This window comes from Pinus tabuliformis, chromosome 2_2 (assembly GCF_031772625.1).
Source record: "Pinus tabuliformis cultivar Carrire ecotype Pingquan chromosome 2_2, CPIR1, whole genome shotgun sequence".
In the NCBI taxonomy this organism is placed as follows: Eukaryota; Viridiplantae; Streptophyta; class Pinopsida; order Pinales; family Pinaceae; genus Pinus; species Pinus tabuliformis.
The window spans coordinates 536,770,394-536,782,478 of record NC_142300.1 but is presented as its reverse complement, the minus strand read 5'-3'; the positions used below and the strand labels follow the sequence as shown (position 1 = coordinate 536,782,478).

The window sequence follows — 12,085 nt, the reverse complement described above, 5'->3', positions numbered from 1 at the left end:
TCCTTTGTGGTGACATATAGGAAAATAAATGAACATAAATGAATTTTCCTCCTAGCTCAATTCCTTCTCTCAAATTTTCGCTTCATTTTCATTTTTACCTCTGTATAATTATCCCATAAGGAAGAAATCTCTTTCTAACATTAGAAACTTCATCCTCCTCTTCATTTTACTTAGCCTCCCTTTACCTCAAATCACTGTAAAAATGCTCCATCTATTATCTCCTTTCGTACATTCTTTATAGTATATAAGATTTCTTGCATACATCATAGACTTCCTGCCTCAAAATTTTAAATTTAAACCAATTTAAAAATGGCTTTTCAACAGTCTTTCGGGGGTTAGGGGGTTGGAAATTAACAATAAGATGACACTTGTAAAAAGTGGTAAATGTGAAATATCTTTTAGGGGGAGGAGGCGGTGGCACGGGGTAGGTTAAAAGTCGAAAAGGCACCCCCCACGAAAACCATCGACTTTCCATTGATTTGAAATTTCACAAATCTCGATGCATTTAGATTAGGGTGGTTTAATGATTAAGGTGGGGACACAAATTTAATTTGAATTTTTGACTTGGCTTACCTATATAATATGGTAATAAATGTGGTTCTTATAGTTTAGAAATTGAGTTTGTTATTTTTAAACTAAGTTTCAGTATTTTAAATAAATAATTTTATAAAAAATATAATTACATATATTTTATAAAATTGAATTTTATTTAAAATAAAAACTATTAAAAATAACTCAGAGACATTTATAAAAACCTCGTACACTTTATGATTTAGCAATAGAAAAGATTATATGGAATGATATTTAAAAGAAGATATTTGACAAGATAAAGATAAAATTTAAAGAGAGCAGCAAATATTTTTTTTAAAATTTTGTAACTTCAAAGGTGCGAAAATAAGTTACAACATCCTCCACCCTTAATGGCTTAAAATATAAACCCTCTAACCTTCAATTAACAATGGTTAAGCTCCTACCTAAGCTCCTACCTAAGTGGGAAAAAAACCATAACAAATATGCTCCCATGAATATTGAAAAATGATCTTTCTTTTTGGCATATAACATATATATATATATATATATGAATGAGGGAAAAGAGCGTAGTGGGTTGAATAATAAGGAAGGCTATTTCTTGCTCACATATGTATATGTAGAAGGTTGAGGAGTTCATAGAAGGGCGCGACTTTGACAAAAAAAATTCTAGGCTTTAGGATTAAAGATTTTTTTATTTGATCCTCCAGATACATGTGTTCTTTTTATGTGCCCTAATTTTTTAAAAGGTTTGTTTCAGGATTATTTGTTTTTATAGGATGCTCTCAGGTATGTGCGCTAATTTTTATTACCCAAAATGCATTTCGTAAGGGCAGATTTTTTTAGTTTTTAAATAGATTTGAAGAGTTTGTCGATTAGGGTTTATGTAGTTGCACTATTAGTCCCTGCCATCTGGCATCCGGCAGGGACTATAGTAATCGATATGACCCCTACTTAGCATTACTTCACCCCTTTCTTTCTCTGTTATACGGCGGTTAGATGAAGGTTAGATCAAAGTTTCAAGGCTGTCTGCCCTCCCCGCCAGGATGCCGAAGGACTGCCATCTTATTTGGCCTCAAATCGAGGCATACAACTCAAAAGTTAGGAAAAAAATCGGAGGAGTACAGGTAATTACAACAAGTTCAGAAGTAATGCTATGTTTGCATTAGCATTAATTTGCCAACATTTAATGTTATCTTCTTCGTAACCAAATTTCCATGTTCCAATTGTTCTTGTGCATTGAACTACTTGCCATGTGCTGCCACAGCTGCCAGCATTTGCGGCGGCACAGCTGCTAGCTTTTGCGCTGCCTACATATTGACTCGGCGAGCAGAGCTACAGCTATAAGTACTAGTATTACACCCATAGACCACCCATAGACCGCTTCCCAGATGCATACTAGTATTATGCCCATAAACCTTCCCAGATGCTAGATGCTGGAAGTTGATGGCTGCCCTCTTCCGCCATGCCTGGACCTGCTTGGTAAGCTCCATCAGCTTATGCTTATACTTATTGTCCACTGAGTCTGGCCCCTTAATCAATTTGAGACTGTTCTCAACCAAACCAGCCTCATCATTCGACGCTACATACCCTGGACCTGGACCTGGACCTGGACCTGCTCAGGAGCCGAATTAACCAGAATCGGCCCCATCTTCAAAAGGGTATGACCTTCTACATGTAATATCTCTCATTTTTTCAGAATATTAATTCGCAACATTTTGAATTCTAATTTTCTGTACAATGATCAATTTCCATTTATAAGTTTACATAATTGCTAAAAGCATCAAAATTTCAAAACTGTAAATCAAAATTTCAAAACTGTAAATCAAAATTTCAAAACCGTAAAGACAACATCTTAATTTTTTTGGGGTTACTGGTACTTACTGAATTTTACAGCTCCATTAGCATTGAATGCGGCTCCATCAGCTACTTCCGCATCCTCAAAAGTGACGTCAATGGTTGCTTCAATGAACTCCATTGCAATTCCTCGCATATTTGGGGTGATATCATTCTGTACAGTCTCCATGAAATTTGCCGAAGGCCTATTCTTCAACTGAAAGAAGTATCCATAAAAGTGTCAGTCGACAAATGCCCCTTTTCTTTTCTCAATTAGATCCAGCGAAAGCTAATTCTATTAATCCATTCTCACATGTACTTGAATCTATTGTCATTTTTGTCTACTAAATTGAATTGTTATCAAATATCAAATGGTGCAAGGAAATTCAAGACAAAAGAGATTATTATGATAACTTCCTACCTATTCTTAGAAAGGAAAAAAAGTCCATAAAAACTGGGATGTAGAGGAAGCTTGAGCTGCACTTCCACATTTCACAGTTAGTGCCCATACGGTATACTGTATCTATCTGGTACTTGAAGCTATAGACATAGATTGAAAATCATGACCCAGACTCATCTCCCATAATCTGCTGGCAAAAGCTCACATCCTGATTTTACACTAACTAAAGGAATGCCCATCTATACCTGTGCATCAATCAATCCACTAAATCCTCAAAAATATCATTTACTTATCAAATAAAATACAAAAACCAGCTACTAAGAAAAAATTGTACAGTGTGCCATGTAGTTTGGAATTCTTGAGATAATTTGAAGCTCTGTCGAAGCTCATAGAAAAGAAAATTACATCTCATTTGTCAGATACTCGATTCCAGAACAGTGGCCACTCAAAAAAACTAAAAAACTAAACTGAAAGAGCCCATGGCTCTCACTGTCCAGTAAAAACAGATCCCAGAAACTACTAATACTTATCCGTCAGAATAAGCAAGAGAAACATACAGAAAACCTCAAAATCAAGCTCTGTGAAAAGGGAAATTTCCCATATACAAGAGTTCCAGCTTTAGCTGCAATTCATCTGTGGCTATTCTAGTAATAGAACAGCTCAAAACTCCATGTACACTTCAATAAATGGGTCAGGATACCAGGTGCTACTGCATTCAAGTCTTCTGAGGTAAAAAACACCGAAAGAAATCAGCGGCGGACGAGATTCGAACCTAGACATCTCCATACTTGTGCCAACAGAGCAGCATAGTAACACAGTGACGAATGATATAAAGCCTCGCGCGCTGTTCCTTCACAAGGCTCATACACCGCCTGCTCAGGGACGATTTTCTTGCGTTATGCTTTGTAGTTGATGAGGATGAATTCTTTATGTAAGAAGAATCGGCCGAGGCCTTCTTGGGGGACTTCCATTTTTGGCCCCCTGCTGCTGACAAGCAATCGGTAGCAGCAGCATGAAGATTTATGACATCGCCTAAAACTGTGCGCCTGCTACTGACACGTAAAATCCATGCAAAAGGTAATACTTGTGTGTTGGAGCGAACCCTTCGTGCTCTAATACTTTTAGAGTCGTCGCATTTCCGGAGGTTTACGGTTCTCGCACTGCCTCAGGAGGGCACGGACTTATTTTATTGAATATAATGAACATGGACAGATCTTGTATTGTATTACAATGGAATATGGATGCTGAGGATAACTATGAATTATATTTTTGTTTTGTTAGCTTCTTGTAGTTGTCTTCAACTCTCTTGTTGATAACCCTTACGAGCACGCGCAACCTGCCTCCTAAATGGCGGAAGTTACCCCAATCTACATTTTTATTTTTCCATTTAAATGGTGGTTTATGGCCGACCTTTTATAGTAGCTTAGCACTGTAACTTTTATACTCTATGATCTACTCTGTAATTTATTTCATTTTGTAAAACAATTTTTCTCAAGAGGACACGTACAAGTTTTCTTTTGGCTCTATATTTACTTTAAAAACATTATATACACAATTCCCTATTTTTCATATGTGCCTGTCAGTTAAATGATAATATCATTGATGTACTTTCTTTTTGCTCACGCTCTCTCTCTAGTTTCATGGTACTGCGTTATGCTTGTGTTGTGCTCCTTGTTTTGCTAGTAATTTCCTGAAGGATTTACTTAAAATGTGATTCTAAACTACTAGTAGCGTCCAACATTCCTATTACCACATATGCACAAATTTATTTATTTACTAGACTCCTGCTAGTAATGGAAAAGAGACTCTTTATAGCAATCTCAAAGTGGCTAAATCGCAATGATTAACCAATGTTTAATTATTAATCTGTGATCCTTATCTTATTATACAATTTTTAATTTACTTTATGATTAGTAAGTTGCTTCAGATTCGCATATTTATTTATGCTCTTCCAAGGGTTTTTGTTTTTTAGCTATGGGAAATGACGAGTTTCATCAACTTCTCCCTTTTAGCAACCCATGGACATGTATTAATTTTTTTATTGATTAGTTTCTCTCTTACAGATAATGCCAACAAGATTCTACTATTCTACTACCATTAGTAGGGAAGCTCACTCAAACTCGACACGTCAAGTATTATGCAAACTCGACACACCAAGTATTATGCAGGCTGAACTTAGTGCAGGGACTCGCTGCTTCGCAGCCTCCCTTGTTTAAAATTGATTCTTCATGTGGGTGACAACATTTTCTTGTTGAAAAGATATGATATAATAGACGTGGGGCTGAATAATAATAGATGTGGATAATAGATCTAGTGCTAAGATTATCCATGCTTGAATGCTCTTTAAGTTTTTATTAATAGATCTACAGTTGTGATGCATGGAATTTCCTAGGCTCATGCGGAGAAGAGACACTCTTAGGGTTATATTAAATTTGTTCATAATCATTGGCTTAGATCTTGGGGCCAAAACCAATATATTACACCATTCTCTTCGTTGTTCCACACTGAAACCAGGGACCATTTTTTCTGAATAGATCTACAGTTGTGATGTACGGAATTTCCCAAGGTCAAGCAGAGAAGGGAAACCCTTAGGGTTATCTTAAATCTTCTCATAATCACCATCTTAGATCTTGGATCCAAAACCAATATATTACACCATTCTCTTTGCTATCCCACACTCAAACCAAGAATCATATATAGGTGCTTTGTATTAAAAGATTAAAGTATCAAAAGAAATAATTGCAGAGAGCTGAATTTGATGGCTTGAGTAGGCTGTCAAAGTGGGTGGGCATAGATTTTAAATATATGCACCTCTTATCCATCCATAAAACTTGCATGGATTTAAATTCTATGCACTTCTTATCCCTAACAGATACAATCGCTAATAAGAATAACAAGATCACTGCGGCCAAATATGCACATGTAGGGGGAAGAAAAGTATATGTTTGGTCCATTTAAGTCAAGGAAGTAGAGTCCATCTACCCTGGAAGTAGGTTCCACATCCATAGAAAATAAGACAGACCTGAAGCTTTTCATAAAAGAGTGTTTGGAGTCTGGACTCCTCGACTGAAAAAAAAGGTTGTAGAAAAATTGACTGGTACAACAAACAACGCCTTGAGAATGTGGAAGTTCAGAAGAATTTCTCCCCGTGCCTGCATTTTGAAACATTTGAATTTTTCTAATCATCTAATTCAAATATGAAATCCCACAATTTTTTATATAATTTCAAACAAAAATAATCTAAAAACAAAAAAAAAAAACAAACTATAATAGAATTAGATTACATGATAAATTCACTATAAAAAATAAAATTTATTATGATCTAAAAATTATTTGCAGCAACTGCATATTTTTGAAACTAAAGAGAAATTGGAGAATGGATCCTAGCATTTAATAGCCTATATATGACGCGATGAAAACCACCCTGAGTTATGGAAACATAAATTGAAGAATTTGCCTTACGGATCCTGGCATTTAAGATTCTTAATACAACATGATAGGAACCACTCAAATTTATAAACTTCTTAATAAAAAATGATCAAAGATAGCCAAATTTATAAACAACATAACTAACTAAAGGCTGAATGCCTCTCTGAATCAATTATCGATTAAATTATCTGATTCCAAGACGGCTGCCTAAGGCCAATAAACATTGTTGTATTCGCAGTGTGACATAAAAATTTGAGAGGGATATGGCAAGCCTCAGAGATAGGGAAATATGTCGCGCTTTATTAGTATTCGCTTTAGATTACAGATTGTTATTTTCAGATCCCAATCGAATACAATCGTCCATCCACTGCTGTTTGCTCCGAAAATATAAACATTAGGGGATTTTGGCGTCCAGATAAGGTTCTATTCACACCATTTTGGAGCCCATGACCCTTCCTTTAACCTTCACAGTCAACAACAATGGCTCTGGTCCCGAATCGGTGAGCTTACATTTCCTATGCTACCACTTGAATGTTAAATGTCGGTTCAGTATAAAAAGTTAAAAGGGAAATTTAGAAAAAACACCATCAAAATGCTTTCCTCCACTAGATTTTTCACCATCAAAGACCTGTCAAGAATATTTTATATATACTCTCCCCTCCTCGAGTTTTTCCTAGTGGAACAAAGTGTATTGGCTCAATGTTTATCAAAATAAATTCTTCAAAACGATGAATATAATAGTTAGTCAAAGTGTTAAATTTGGCCACTTCTTCGCATACCTCCCTTGAAGCTAATGTTAGGTTTGCTGTCTGTTATGAATTTTTTTGAGTCCCCACTAAAGACCCTGCTAGTTTTCTTTTTATTCTCGTTTGTCTCCGATAACCACTCTATGTTATGAGGTTATGGAATTTTTGTAATCTGCTGAAGAACTTGTAACATCTTTTGTTTTAATTAATGGGGGGATATTGTTTTTGTTTTTTTTGAAAAAGAAAAGGTTTGGGTACCATCCTACTATTGTACTTTTTGCTAAGCATTCCTCGGTATCAATGAAAGAGAAATTTGAATTTATAGAAATTGAAATGGGATATAAATGGTTTTGGATCCTAAACGCACAATCCATTGTGGTAGAATGAGAATATGTTTATATACAGAGAACAATATTACTAGTACTTTCTGTTAATGGGCACCCCTAAACCCTCTTACTTTAATGGGAGAATAATCATAAGGGAATTTTATTCCAGTATTTTCCTGCTTTATGAACCCTACTAATGGTTAATTGGTTCCCTTCGTGGACATCCTTTGGTGCTTTGGACTTTGAAAGAGAAACATGAGACTCTCTTCCAACTGGATTTCACTTCTCTGCTAATAGGGCCGAGCCTTCCCCACCTGCTCCTTATCTTGCACAAAAGTCATGTTAGGTTGGAGCTTGGAACTAGAATACACAGGGACTCTCAAATGCTTTAAATTCCTCCATAATTACGTGTAGTCTAGACCTTCACACTTGGCTTACTTGATAGTGATACAAAGAGAATATCGAGGTAGGAGAAGGGCTTTACAAAATAATTAAAATTTTCTGAGAAGCAGGAGGATATGTCATACCTTGAAAATGAAGAAAGCCATAAGTAGACCTAGACCTAGGGAGCTTGAGAATCCTTTCCAGCTAGAAGATATGGAATAGATTATCATGAAGGATTTGGATCACAAATTATTGCTTCCAAAATATGATAATTTTCAGTTTTGATAGATTCATCCTTTTTAACAAAATTCTCCAACGCTAGTCAAATACTTTTACTCAGTCCATTCTCCTTGAGTGCTGACTTTTGATATGGGTTTTTACATTTCCACCATAAATCTCTTATTTCATGTAATCTGTAACATTAAAGGGGCAGCTTCGAGAAGTCCATTTTTGGAGAAAAGGTCCATGCAATCTTGCTTTCAAGCCCATTAGATCTAGTAGGCTTTTGTTGGAAACAATGTTAATACTAAGGGGACCATGGGGTGAATAGGTATTAAAGCTAACTTAAATTTTTATCCAAATTTTCCTTTTCTCATTCAACTTGGCATCCAATAAATAAGGGAAATCATTAACAAAACATAACAACACCAATATCAACCAACACAAGAACAAACATCATGAGAAACAAACACAAGAGACACCCAAGATTAATGTGGAAACCCATGTGAAGCACCAGCTTCATGGATTTGTTGCAAGCAACAACTTGCAACTCCTTAGATTTATGCAAGCACCAAATTGCATGGGGCACAAACCCCCAAGATTTATTGAGACATCCACTAAAGACGGAAGCACCAACTTCCTATATATAGGCTCCAACACACACTCAATAATGAACTAATGTTCTTTGTAGATGGAAGCTACTCTCCCTAATATCAACTCTTTGTTCTCCTCTGCATCCTTTTGGTCCACGCAACACTCTATTTGCTTCAAACTCAATCACAACTTCTCCTCATCCCTTGGTGCATGAAACATTCTGTCCTCTTCACACTCTGTAGCAGCTCGCTATTCCACTCAACAACATTCACTAACACACAACCCACATACACTCTACATTTCTCAGCGCTTTGCTCTCAACAAAATAAATTCAACTCTCAGCCTCTCATAACAACATAAGCTCACTCAACCTATTTTCTCAGCAACATAGGCACACACAACCTCTTTCTATAGCATAGGAATCCTTGGCCTCTCCTCAGAAATTTACTCATGCACATAGCTCTCCACATAGCTCAGTGACAACAATGCTACTCCCCCTATTTCTCTAATGCAATCCTCGGTCTTATTTCACTGAAACAAAGCGATCGATGTTGTCTTTGTTGACCATCACTCTTCCATTCACAATGCTCGAGTTTACTCCTGCATGGCTTCTACATCCTATTGTTGCATCTCTTACTTGAATCCTGCCGATGCATTAAACATGAGAATGGGCATCTGAGTGTTCCCATGTTGAGACATAAATCCTCAGTTAATCGTGCACACTCCAACAAGTCTCTTACTCTTTTTATGAACAAATATCATGTACATGAGGCTTTGATATTCATTCAGTTTCTCGTAGCACGGAAGCAAGATTAGGGATGGCTTGTCTCAACGCATGACATACTCCTTTAAATCATCCTGCACAATCGTGGTCCTTGCTGCCTTGACCCAACAATCTCTGCAGTCACCATTACTCATGCGACACTAACCTTACTATGCACATTTAGTTAGCTATCGACTCATTCATCATTCATACACCCATGTATTGTAATTTCAGAGCCCCACATCGTAACTTTATTAAGGTAGGAAATTAAGAAATTGTGAGATTCCAATATTGGCCTTTAGCCCCTTTTTCTTCGCCTCTTATTGTTTCTCACCATAGGACCGGGTTCTATGACCGGAGGCATAACACTTAGGTACTAAGCCCTTCAATATCCTTCCGAGGGCCTATCTCCTGTGTTCTTTCTTTATGCCCTTGGTTCTTTGGGCTCCACAACCAAACACAAATCAACATTGGAGCTCCCTCGTATCGAGACTTTTCTCAAAATGCAATTACAGAGGAGTTATGAAATCTACAACATTTGATATGCTCACGTGGTGTCTCCATAAAACTTAGGTTCTAAGCACTTCACTACGCCTTTTGTTCTTTGGGCTCCATGACCAACTGCCAACAACATCAGAGCTCCCTCCTATCAGGGCTTTTAACAAAATGAAAATATAGAGGAGTTACAAAATCTTAGACCTTTGATATGCTCACGCGGCATCTCCATATCACTTAGGTGCTAATCCCTTAACTATGCCCTTGGTTCTTTGGGCTCCATGACTAAGTGCCAACAACATTAGAGTTCCGTGTATTAAAATTTTCTTCAAATTACAATTACGGAGGAGTTACAAAATCTTTGACCTCTAATATGCTCCCACGGTGACATCATGCACTTGTCATAGACCCCACATGGCATCTCCATGGTGGTGAAACATGTCACTAGGATTTGTCCCACTAGGCCACTCAATAATGTTGAATCTAACTGCCACATGTTCTCTATACAACCATGTCATATTGATGTCATCTGCCAGCATTAGCTTTTGAGAACAAATCAAATGCTGCCATGTGTCTTGTCTGAGGAGAGAGAAACGGTCCATGGTTCTTTAGTTTTGCTAATGAATTCCTTTGTAAATCCCTGCTCCCTGCAACCCTCAGTGCTTTTTAAAAAAGTATTCATTAACAGGAAGTTACGAAATTCTGAAATTCCAAAGTTCGAAAGTTCGAGGATCCAATATTCAACTTGGTTTCGATTGAGTGAGACTCTGACCCTCTAAGATTTCGACCCTTCGAAGTTCCAAGGTTCCAAAATTCATGGATTTGATATTCAGCCTACTTTCGATTAACTGAGACTCAAACCCTCCAAAGTTTCAAGGTTATGAAATTTGGGGATTTGATATTCGGCATGCTTCCGATTGACTGAGACTCTGACCCTCCAAGACTTTGACCCTATGAAGTTCGGAGGTTCTGAAATTTGTGGATTCAATATTTGATCTCCTTCCGATGGAATCAGACTCCGAACCTCTGAAGTTCTAAAATTTTAGCTTGCTTCCTTGCTTCAGAAATTTGACCTACTCCTAAGGATTTCCAGATCCTTATTTTGGCTATCAATAAATTTTTATCCCGAGATCCATTTGTGGACTTTCACATACCAATCTAATTCTCTTTCTAAGCAATAACCAACTGTTCTATCTCCAAGAGTATCTGAGTTGATCTCTCGAGGAAAAATATATTCTAAAGCATGGGACTCCCAACCACCATAGTCATCATTTTATGGCTTCTCCAATAGGCATGCTATTGTGATGATTCTCTACAAAGCACTACAACAACCATGGGACTGCCCCTGATCTTGATACACCAAGCACATCAATGCTAGCATCTATTGCTATCACAACTAGCCTAGTGGACATCAATTTTGTCTTGCCTAACATTATTCTAGCACATACATCCATGCTAATTTGGTTGACATCAATACCAACACACTTGAGAACTGTCAGGAAATTCCTAATGCCAACTACCGAGCTTGATCTCCCAACATGACTGTTGACATCAATGCCAACACACTTACTACCAATAGCTAGACAGACAATCCCAAATGTCCAATAATATCCCCCTTTAGCATTGATGGAAACACCTCTTCACTTCTCCACATTGATGGCCAATCCTCACACTACTTCCACTCATCTCCTTGCATGAGGTACCAATGTATTTATTTCCTATGCTTGGGCCATCGCAACTTGTTCTCCAATAAGCTTCGCTCCCCCTTTGACATCAATGGAAAAGGGCTACAAGTTGCTTCTTCTCCCTCATGTAATCACTAACTGTCAATGACGGGGGTCTAGCTGTTGTTGTGCATTCTACTCTGCAGATTTCTCTTCAAGGGTTAATAGCTACTGCTACTGCTTCATCCTCTATTCTCACTACTCTTGAGCATCTACATTAACCAAATCTACTCCTTTTGAGACCAGTCTTCTCCAAATATGGATTGTTGCTTAAATAATCCCAATTGCACTAAAAAGGATGATACAAATTGGATACTGTACGAGGAAAAATCTAATACTTCCTTTCAGAAATAGATTCCCATTTGCACAAAAGGTTGCTCCATACAATCACACACCACCAATTGACAGCTAAGGGACATTCAAAGCTTGTAACTATTGTGTTTCATGAATACAAGACTACTAGGAAAATTCAAATTCACAACTTAAATGAAATATGGGTATTTCACCCAAGATGTAAACCTTTCATTTCCCGTGCAATCTTTCTTCCCAAGGCTGACAATTGTTTCCCACTACTGCTTAATAAAAAAGCTCCCCCTGTTCCAATTCTCCTTGATCTCCTACATCCGCTCCCTTTCATTTGC

General features: G+C 37.3%; 2 long non-coding RNA genes across 2 annotated transcripts; one reads left to right on the top strand and one right to left on the bottom strand.

Annotated features, from left to right (window-relative positions):
• The first annotated feature begins 2,059 nt into the window (after nucleotides 1-2,059).
• LOC149193721 (uncharacterized) lies at nucleotides 2,060-3,539 on the top strand. The gene is made up of 2 exons (XR_016254982.1): nucleotides 2,060-2,189; nucleotides 2,425-3,539. It is a non-coding gene; the product is annotated as an uncharacterized LOC149193721 (long non-coding RNA).
• On the bottom strand, nucleotides 2,112-3,740 carry LOC149193720 (uncharacterized). Its single transcript, XR_016254981.1, has 4 exons — nucleotides 3,537-3,740; nucleotides 2,786-2,841; nucleotides 2,413-2,581; nucleotides 2,112-2,261 (listed from the first exon to the last, which is right to left on the bottom strand). It is a non-coding gene; the product is annotated as an uncharacterized LOC149193720 (long non-coding RNA).
• Nucleotides 3,741-12,085: the final 8,345 nt, after the last annotated feature.